Raw genomic sequence first — 8,440 nt, forward strand, 5'->3', positions numbered from 1 at the left:
TTTTACATTCTGATCAGCAATTTTGAGACTTCTACTTGCTCTACATTCTCACCAACATTTGGCATTATCAACCTTTTAAACTTTAGCAATTGTAGTAAGTGTACCGTGGCATCTTATTGTGGTTTTAATATGCAATTTCCAGATGATTAATGATTTGAGCATCTTTTCATGGACTTTTTGCCATTCATATATCTTCCCTAGTGAAGTATTCATTAAAATCTTTTGACTATTTTTTTTTATTAAAATTCTTTTTGAGACAGCGTCTCACTCTGTCCTTCAGGATGGAGTGCAGTGGCACGAGGCCCACTGCAGCCTCGACCTCCTGGGTTCAAGCCATCCTCCCACCTTAGCCTCCTGAGTAGTTGGGACTACAGGCCTACACCACCATGCCTGGCTAATTTGTTTATTTTTTATAGAGACAAGGTCTCACTATGTTATCCAGGCAGGTCTTGAACTCCTGGGCTCAAGTGATCCTCCCACCTCCCAAAGTGCTGGGATTATAGGCATGAATCACCACACCTGGCCTTTTTGACCATTTAAAAAATGAGTTTGCATTATTGTCACTGAGTTGTAAGAGCACAAATATTTTCACAGTCTATTTCTTATCTTTTCATTTTCTTAACAGTGCCTTTCAAAGAATAGAAGTTTTTCATTTTGATAAAAATCAATTTTTTTTTCATTTTTGTACATTTTGAGTCCTGTCTAAGAAAATATTTACCCAGCTCAGGTCCCTCAAAGATTTCCCCCTATGTTTTTGTCTAGAAGTTTTATAACTGTAGCTATTACTTTAGTTCTGTGATCCATTTTGCTTTATTAAATTGTGCAAAGGAAGGAGTTGAGCTTTGTTTGTCTTTGTTTTTTGTTTTGATTATGGATTTCCAATCGTTCCAGCACTATTTGTTGATAATACTGTTCTTTTAGGCTGGGTGCAGTGGCTCACGGCTGTAATCCCAGCATTTTGGGAGGCCGAGGCGGGCAGATCACGAGGTCAGTAGATTGAGACCATCCTGGCTAACACCGTGAAACCCCGTCTCTACTAAAAATACAAAAAATTAGCCAGGTACAGTGGCGGGCGCCTGTAGTCCCAGCCACTTAGGAGGCTGAGGCAGGAGAATGGCATGAACCCGGGAGGCGGAGCTTGCAGTGAGCTGAGATCGCGCCACTGCACTCCGGCCTGGGCGAAAGAGCAAGACTTCGTCTCAAAAAAAAAAAAAAAAAAAGGAAATACTATCATTTTTCTATTGAATTAACTTGTGATCTTTGTCAAAAGTCAATGGATCATGAAGATGGAGGTGGTGGCTCATGCCTGTAATCCCCACACTATGAGAGGCTGAGGCGGGAGGATCACTTGGGGCCAGTAGTTTGAGACCAGCCTGGGCAACATGGCAAGACTCCATCTCTACAAAAAATGCAAAAAGAAATCAGTGGACCATATATGTACAGATCTATTTTGTATTCATGCCTGTAAGATACTGAGCATCGGCCAGGCGCATTGGCTCATGCCTGTAATCCCAGCACTTTGGGAGGCTGAGGCAGGTGGATATCCTGAGCTTGGGAGTTCGAGACCAGCCTGACCAACATGGAGAAACCCCACCTCTACTAAAAATACAAAATTAGCTGGGCATGGTGGCGCATGCCTGTAATCCCAGCTACTTGGGAGGCTGAGGCCGGAGAATCACTTGAACCTGGGAGGCAGAAGTTGCAGTGAGCTGAGATTGAGCCATTGCACTCCAACCTGGACAACAAGAGTGAAACTCCATCTCAAAAAAAATAAAATAAATAGAAGATACTGATCATCTTTTGATCTATTACTGATTATTTTATATTGTCTAAAAGAAGCAGTAACATTATTAAGTCTTAACCCTTGAATATATGTCTTTGAAATATTTTGTGTGACAAAATGGGAAGTATGCTTATCTCAAGGAAAAGCACTTACGCAATTGAATTGTGAACTGAGTGCACCAAACACCAGTTTTACTTAAAAGAACAAATGACAAACTATAGTTATCAGGCTTGGGTCTTTGGCATATACTTTTTCTCAAAAGTGAATCAAGTGAGCCTATCAATTCAAGGAAAAAAAAATTAGTGTTTGTTGCCAATGAAAAAATTAGCATTTTCAAGTGAAAATTAGGATATGGAAAACTTATATCTACTTACAGGGAGTTTGAAAGCTTTCAATTCTAATGAGACCAGTGATAGCATTAATGAGTGTGCTTTTAAAAAAATATTGTATAATGAAATGTGTCAACATTTGGGAGATCTGCATAACTTGGTGAACCAATATTTTCCAAATGACCAATACATGATGTTACAAAATCATGCAGGAGTAAAAGAGCTATTCAAAGTGCAAGGCAGACCAGTGGAGCGTAACGTTAACAGCATATGAAATGTCCACGTAGTAACTAACCTTTAAGAAACTACCACCCCAAGTTTTGGTACGGGAGAAAGAAGAATTCACTGAAAAGGCTATTAAATACTCCTCTCTTTCCCAACTACATACATTATGAAGCTGAGTTTTCATCACATATTTTAACCAAAGCAACCCATTGCAACAGATTGAATGCAGAAGCAGCTGAGAATCTAGCTGTCTTCTACAAGCCAGACAGTAAAGAGATCTGCAAAAGTGTAAAACGATGCCACTGTTCTCACTAACATTTTTGTTTTAGAAAATATACAGCTATCTGGCTGGGCATAGTGTCTCACGCCTGTAATCCCAGCACTTTGGGAGGTAGAGACAGGTGGATCACCTGAGGTCAGGAGTTCTAGACCAGCCTGGCCAACATGGTGAAACCCCGTCTCTACTAAAAATGCAAAAATTAGCCAGGCATGGTGGCGGGCACCTGTAATCCCAGCTACTCAGGAGGCTGAGACAGGAGAATCGCATGAACCCAGGAGGCAGAAGTTGCAGTGAGCCGAGATTGTGCCATTGCATTCCAGCCTGGGTGACAAGAGCAAAACTGGGTCTCAAAAAAAAAAAGAAAAGAAAATATACAGCTGTCTTTCATAAGTATAAGTATATTTTCAGTTAAAATGTAATAAAAATATTGTTATTTTGAATTAATATATATTTTAACTTTCAGTTTTAATTTTGAATACATTGAAGATCAGGAGATAAAACCACTTAAAACTCTTTGGGTTAATTTTTTTTTTTTTTTTTTTTTTGAGATGGAGTCTCGCCCTGTCGTGCAGGCTGGAGTGCAATGGCGTGATCTTGGCTCACTGCAACCTCTGCCTTCCGGGTTCAAGAGATTCTCCTGCCTCAGCCTCCTGCGTAGCTGGGATTACAGGCACCTGCCATCAAGCCCAGCTAATTTTTTGTATTTTTAGTAGAGATGGGGGTTTCACCATGTTGGCCAGGCTGGTCTTGAACTTCTGACCTCAGGTGATCCGCCCACCTCGGCCTCCCAAAGTGCTGGGATTACAGGCATGAGCCACAGCACCCAGCTTGGGTTCTTAATTATTTTTAAAAGTGTGAAGGGGTCCTGAGACCAAAAAGTTTGAGAACCACTAAATTAGAGTTTTGCTTTAAAAAAAAAAAAACTTGCTGGGCGCAGTGGCTCACGCCTGTAATCGCAGCACTTTGGGAGGCCAAGGTGGGCGGATCATGAGCTCAGGAGATCGAGACCATCCTGCCTAACACGGTGAAACACCGTCTCCACTAAAAATACAAAAAATTAGCTGGGCGTGGTGGTGGGCGCCTGTAGTCCCAGCTACTCGGGAGGCTGAGGCAGGAGAATGGCTTGAACCCGGGAGGCGGAGCTTGCAGTGAGCCGAGATCGTGCCACTGCACTCTAGCCTGGGCAACAGAGTGAGACTTTGTCTCAAAAAAAAAAAAGAATTTTTTTTGCCCTAAACCTTTGTTCATATTATTGTACTATTAAAGTTTATTTTACCACTACATTACAGTACATATGAGCTACTGATTTTTGTTATGTTCCCAGCGTGGTTGGCAGCGTCTCTCTCCCTCGTGGAAGGTGCGTGTTGTCACCTTCTCCCCACACGGCTCCTGGTTTTCTCCCTCGATGAGGGAGAAAAACGGATCCCTTCATAGTTACTGCCTCCAGGACATGTGACACCAGCTGGCCCGCCATGGGTTTGAAGCAATTTCTGGTGATCTTGGTTAATTCTCTCTCTTCCATTTCCAAGCACACTATTTATTTATTTATTTATTTATTTATTTATTTATTTATTTAGAGATGGTCTCACTCTGTCACCCAGGCTGGAGTGCAGTGGTGTGATCACAGCTCACTGCTGCTTCGACCACCCAGACTCAAGTGATCCTCCCACCTCAGCCTCCTGAGTAGCATGTGCCACCATGACTGGCAGGTGCTAAAAACGAACTGTTTTTTGTTTTATTTTGGAGAGAAGGGGTCTCACTGTGTTGCCCAGGCTGGTCTGGAATTCCTAGACTCAAGAGATCCACCCACCCTGGCCTCCCAAAGTACTGGGATTACAGGTGTGAGCCACTGTGCTTGGCCCTCTAAGCACATTTGTAAAAATCCTATTATTTTTGTGCACTTTCTAAGAACTTCACATTCATTTTCTCATTTAATCCTCACAATGACCCTGTGAGCTAGATACTGTTATTATTCCCATTTTATAGATAAGAAAACCCAGCCTCAGAGAGATTAGGGGAAACCTGTAGGAATGTAACTGATCTTAAATCCTCTTTAATGTATAGATAAAAATTAAAGGTGAGCTTAAATCCCTTTAAATTTATACATTTAAAAAGTTGTTCATCTAAAGTTTAGTACTTTAACAATTGTTCTTAATAACAAATTACCGCTAAAGGGTTAGTAACAAATTACCACACCAGCACAGATCCCATGCCCTTAAAACTGAGCCCCAGCTGAGCCCTCACATTGGGCCCTTACCCCTGAGTCTCCTGAAGCCCCATGCTGTGTTCAGGGCATGTGTGCCCCAAACGTGAACCCTTACACTGGTGTCTTGCCTGATTTTTTTCCAGAACCTTAATACTGAATCTTCATACCCATTTTCCTCACTGGAACCTCCCTGAGCCCTTACTTGAGGCAACATGCGTGAGCTCTTCACCTGTCTACACATCTGACCTGCTGGTCAGCCCTGACACCAGAACTCCACGCTTGAGCCACTAAACTAGCAGCAGAGTCAGACTCTGAGACCATCCCTTTAGAGGGAGCAGCAGAGGAAGTGGGAGCTGGAGGGGAAGGGAGTGGTGGAGATGGGGGTGTGAGCTGGGAGAAGCAGGCATGGGGGAGCACTCTGGGCTGTCAGCCCCTAGCTATGGTCGGGAATGTTCCCAGGCAGCACTGACCTTTCACCCCCACCCGCCTCGGTGCGAGGATTGGCTGTCTCTGCCATCCCCGCTTCCGGGACCAGAAGCCACCTCTGAAGCAACTGGGGCATCCCCATGGCAACCATGCCAGGCCAGCTTGGGAGAGGTGTGGGGCTCCTTCACAGCCTTTTATTGCCCCAAAACAGGTTGACTGTCTCGTCCTGGTAACCCTCAGGGCCCTGCAGATCACAGTGTCCAGAGAGGAGGGGCCGTTGCTCCTAGCAGGTCTCTTGATTCAGGAAAAAGCGTTTCTCTGGTCTCAGCCAGATCCCTCCTGGGCTGATCTATTGGGAAACCCAAGCTCTCTGTCCTTGGGCCCCTAGCCCCTACCAACACCTTCTTCGTGCATTCTAGCAGGAGAGCGAGAGGGAGTGGAGACAGTCTGAACTCTTCCTTCTGCCCACCTGGGTGTGGACTTGGTGAGATACTGAGGGTGGGGCGTCCACCTGAGTCTGTGGAGGGAGGAGCGACTACGGTGTGGTGGGGGCGAGGCCACTCAGGGCTTTGTGACCTAGACAGAGGCTTTATGTGTGTGATTAGCTGTCACGTTGGGTCTAAGCTCCTTACCCTCAGAACCTAGCTTTCCTGCCTGCCCCCAGTGCTAATCCAGAGGCGGGGGAGGGGCTAAAGATACTGGGCTCTGCCAGGGGCCTTGGTAGGTGCCAGTGACCCATTCTGTGTAACCAGCTGTGGCCTGTTCTCTGTGTATTTCTGCTTTTGTGGGTTTCTCTGGCTCTTCCTGCCTTTGAATATGCGCACCTGTGTTTCCTTCTATCCCTCTCTCCATGTATGCCTTCTGTCCTGTGAACAGCTCTGTGGCCCTGACTCTGGGAAGCTGTGGTTGTTGGCAGAAGGCAGGGACACCACTGGGTAATGGGTCACACAAGTCTCAATGACTGGACTGTGGTTGACAGAAAGTCTTGGAGACACAGATTTGTAGCTGGCGTGGGATTTTAGATAACACAGGGTCCAGGTGGCAATGCATTGGGGGTGACTCAGGGTTTGAGGGACATGGGGTTATTTGCAGTTGACACACAGATTAGGTGAGTCTGAGCTGTGGCGAATGCAGAGTCATCTGGGTGACTCAGTGACAGCAATTCGAAAAGAACCGGAAGGCGGCAGAACAGTAGCAGTGGCTCTCCACCCACCCTGGAATGTGTGGCTGTGTCTGGAGGCATTTTTAGTTGTAACACCTGAAGACGGGGGTGCCAATAGCATCTGGGGGGCAGAGGCCAGGGATGCTGTTCACTATCCCACATTGCACTGGAAACTCCCCATCTGGCCTAATGAACTGTAGACTCTGAAGCCAACTACCTAGGGTGAAATCCCAGCCCTTGCACTCTGCAGCCATGGGCAAATTTCCTCATCGCTAACATGGGGTACCTGGGTGATACCCATCTAAGGTTGTTGGGATTACTGAGCCGATACTTGTAAAGTGTTCAAAATGCCAGTGCTGTTTATTGGTTCAGAGCTGGAGAAAACAAGAGTAGACCCGGATGGAGGGACACATCCAGGTTCCCCTTTCTCATTTCGGCTTCTACTTCAGACAGGCTTTTTCCATTGCCAAAGGCCACTTCAGTCTGATGTCATGTCAGTTTAACGGTATCAGAGGAAAAGAGAGCAGTGTTTCCCCGTTTCGGTGTAGCACTGCCCTTATAAATCCCGAAGAATGGCTCTGCTTGGCTGAACTTGGCCATAATCACCCGTAGCTTCTCCAGGTGCCATGATTGAGATCGGAACCACCTGCCTGGAGGAAGGACAGGCTGTTTTCCACAGGGGCGGGATGTTCTTACCAGAAGGACAGAAGGCAGTTGAGTGACCAGGATGACAGATGCTGCTATGCAAGGGTCGTGGGTGCACCTGGGTTGGCACAGCGTCTGATCCAGGAGGATTACAGGTGACCTCGTGCTGCGAGACTGCCCTAGGAGCTAATCTACCAACCTCTCAGAAACATTCTCAACACTTCCTCCTCCGCCTGAAACCCTCTTCCCTAGCACTTTGGACAGCACACTCTGCCGATTCTCCTCTTCCTCCGCTGGCAGCACCGTCTGCCTCCTTTGCTGACTTCTCTTCTGCCAAGCCTGGAAATGTTGGAGTGTTCAAAACTCAGTTCCGGACTCTGCTCCTTTTTCTTTGAGCCTTCCTAGCTGGCTCATGGTGACATCATGTTGGGGGCTTGACATCACCATGATGGGACTATTTACACCCTGGAATTTGGAAACGTTGCAAATCAATGTCTTATTTTTCTTGAAGAGACAATAGTTAAACAGTTGCCAGCACCCACTGCCCAACACCATTGTCACAAAAACTTTGTTTTATCCAGGCCTGGTCTTACCCACAACACTATTTCACTCAAATGCTTTCTCAACATACTTTCACACACAACCCAGTGTTATCCCCAAACTATTTGACCCCAGTTTAGCCCTGAGCCCATTTTCATCCAGAATGTGTCCCTCCCACAGTCATTTGCATCCAATGTTCTCTAGATACTGCCATCAGCAACACAGAATCACGCATAACTAAGCTGTACATAACCCAATGTCATCACTAGGTAATGTGTCAGATCTGTGCCCTCCAGACCCTCCTAACACAATCATTGTCACCCAGTATTGGTGTATGTAGACGTTTTCTTAATATTTCTTAATATTCTATTTAGGATGAGCTTATCATGGAACAGAAGAAAAATACAACAGATGTCAGCTGTGTATGAAGAATTCATCCACAAGATTTGGTAAAGGATAATAATAATAATAATAGGCTGGGCACGGTGGCTCACGCCTGTAATCCCAGCACTTTGGGAGGCCGAGGCAGGCGGATCCCGAGGTCAGGAGATCGAGACCATCCTGGCTAACAAGGTGAAACCCCGTCTCTACTACAAAATACAAAAAAAATTAGCTGGGCATGGTGGCGGGCTCCTGTAGTCCCAGCTACTTGGGAGGCTGAGGCAGGAGAATGGCATGAGCCCGGGAGGCGGAGCTTGCAGTGAGCCGTGATCGCGCCACTGCACTCCAGCCTGGGCGACAGAGTGAGACTCCGTCTCAAAAAAATATATAATAATAATAATAATTATAATAGCTAACATACATTCATTGGGTACTTACTAGTACCAGGCCAGTTCTTTTTTTT

At 45.7% G+C, this 8,440-nt stretch overlaps 1 long non-coding RNA gene across 4 annotated transcripts in view; it reads left to right on the forward strand.

Annotated features, from left to right (window-relative positions):
- The first annotated feature begins 5,912 nt into the window (after positions 1-5,912).
- LOC131384088 (uncharacterized) overlaps positions 5,913-8,440 on the forward strand; it is a 30,085-nt gene continuing 27,557 nt past the window's right edge. For 2 of the 4 annotated variants that reach the window (XR_009214599.1, XR_009214600.1), the window contains exons 1-2: positions 6,941-7,211; positions 7,971-8,045. This is a non-coding gene — a long non-coding RNA (uncharacterized LOC131384088). Of the gene's footprint in view, positions 5,970-6,940; positions 7,212-7,970; positions 8,046-8,116; positions 8,170-8,440 lie in introns of those variants that run through there. The other 2 variants (XR_009214598.1, XR_009214601.1) reach the window with 2 other exon arrangements.

This window comes from Hylobates moloch, unplaced genomic scaffold (assembly GCF_009828535.3).
Source record: "Hylobates moloch isolate HMO894 unplaced genomic scaffold, HMol_V3 SCAFFOLD_8, whole genome shotgun sequence".
NCBI classification, from domain to species: Eukaryota; Metazoa; Chordata; class Mammalia; order Primates; family Hylobatidae; genus Hylobates; species Hylobates moloch.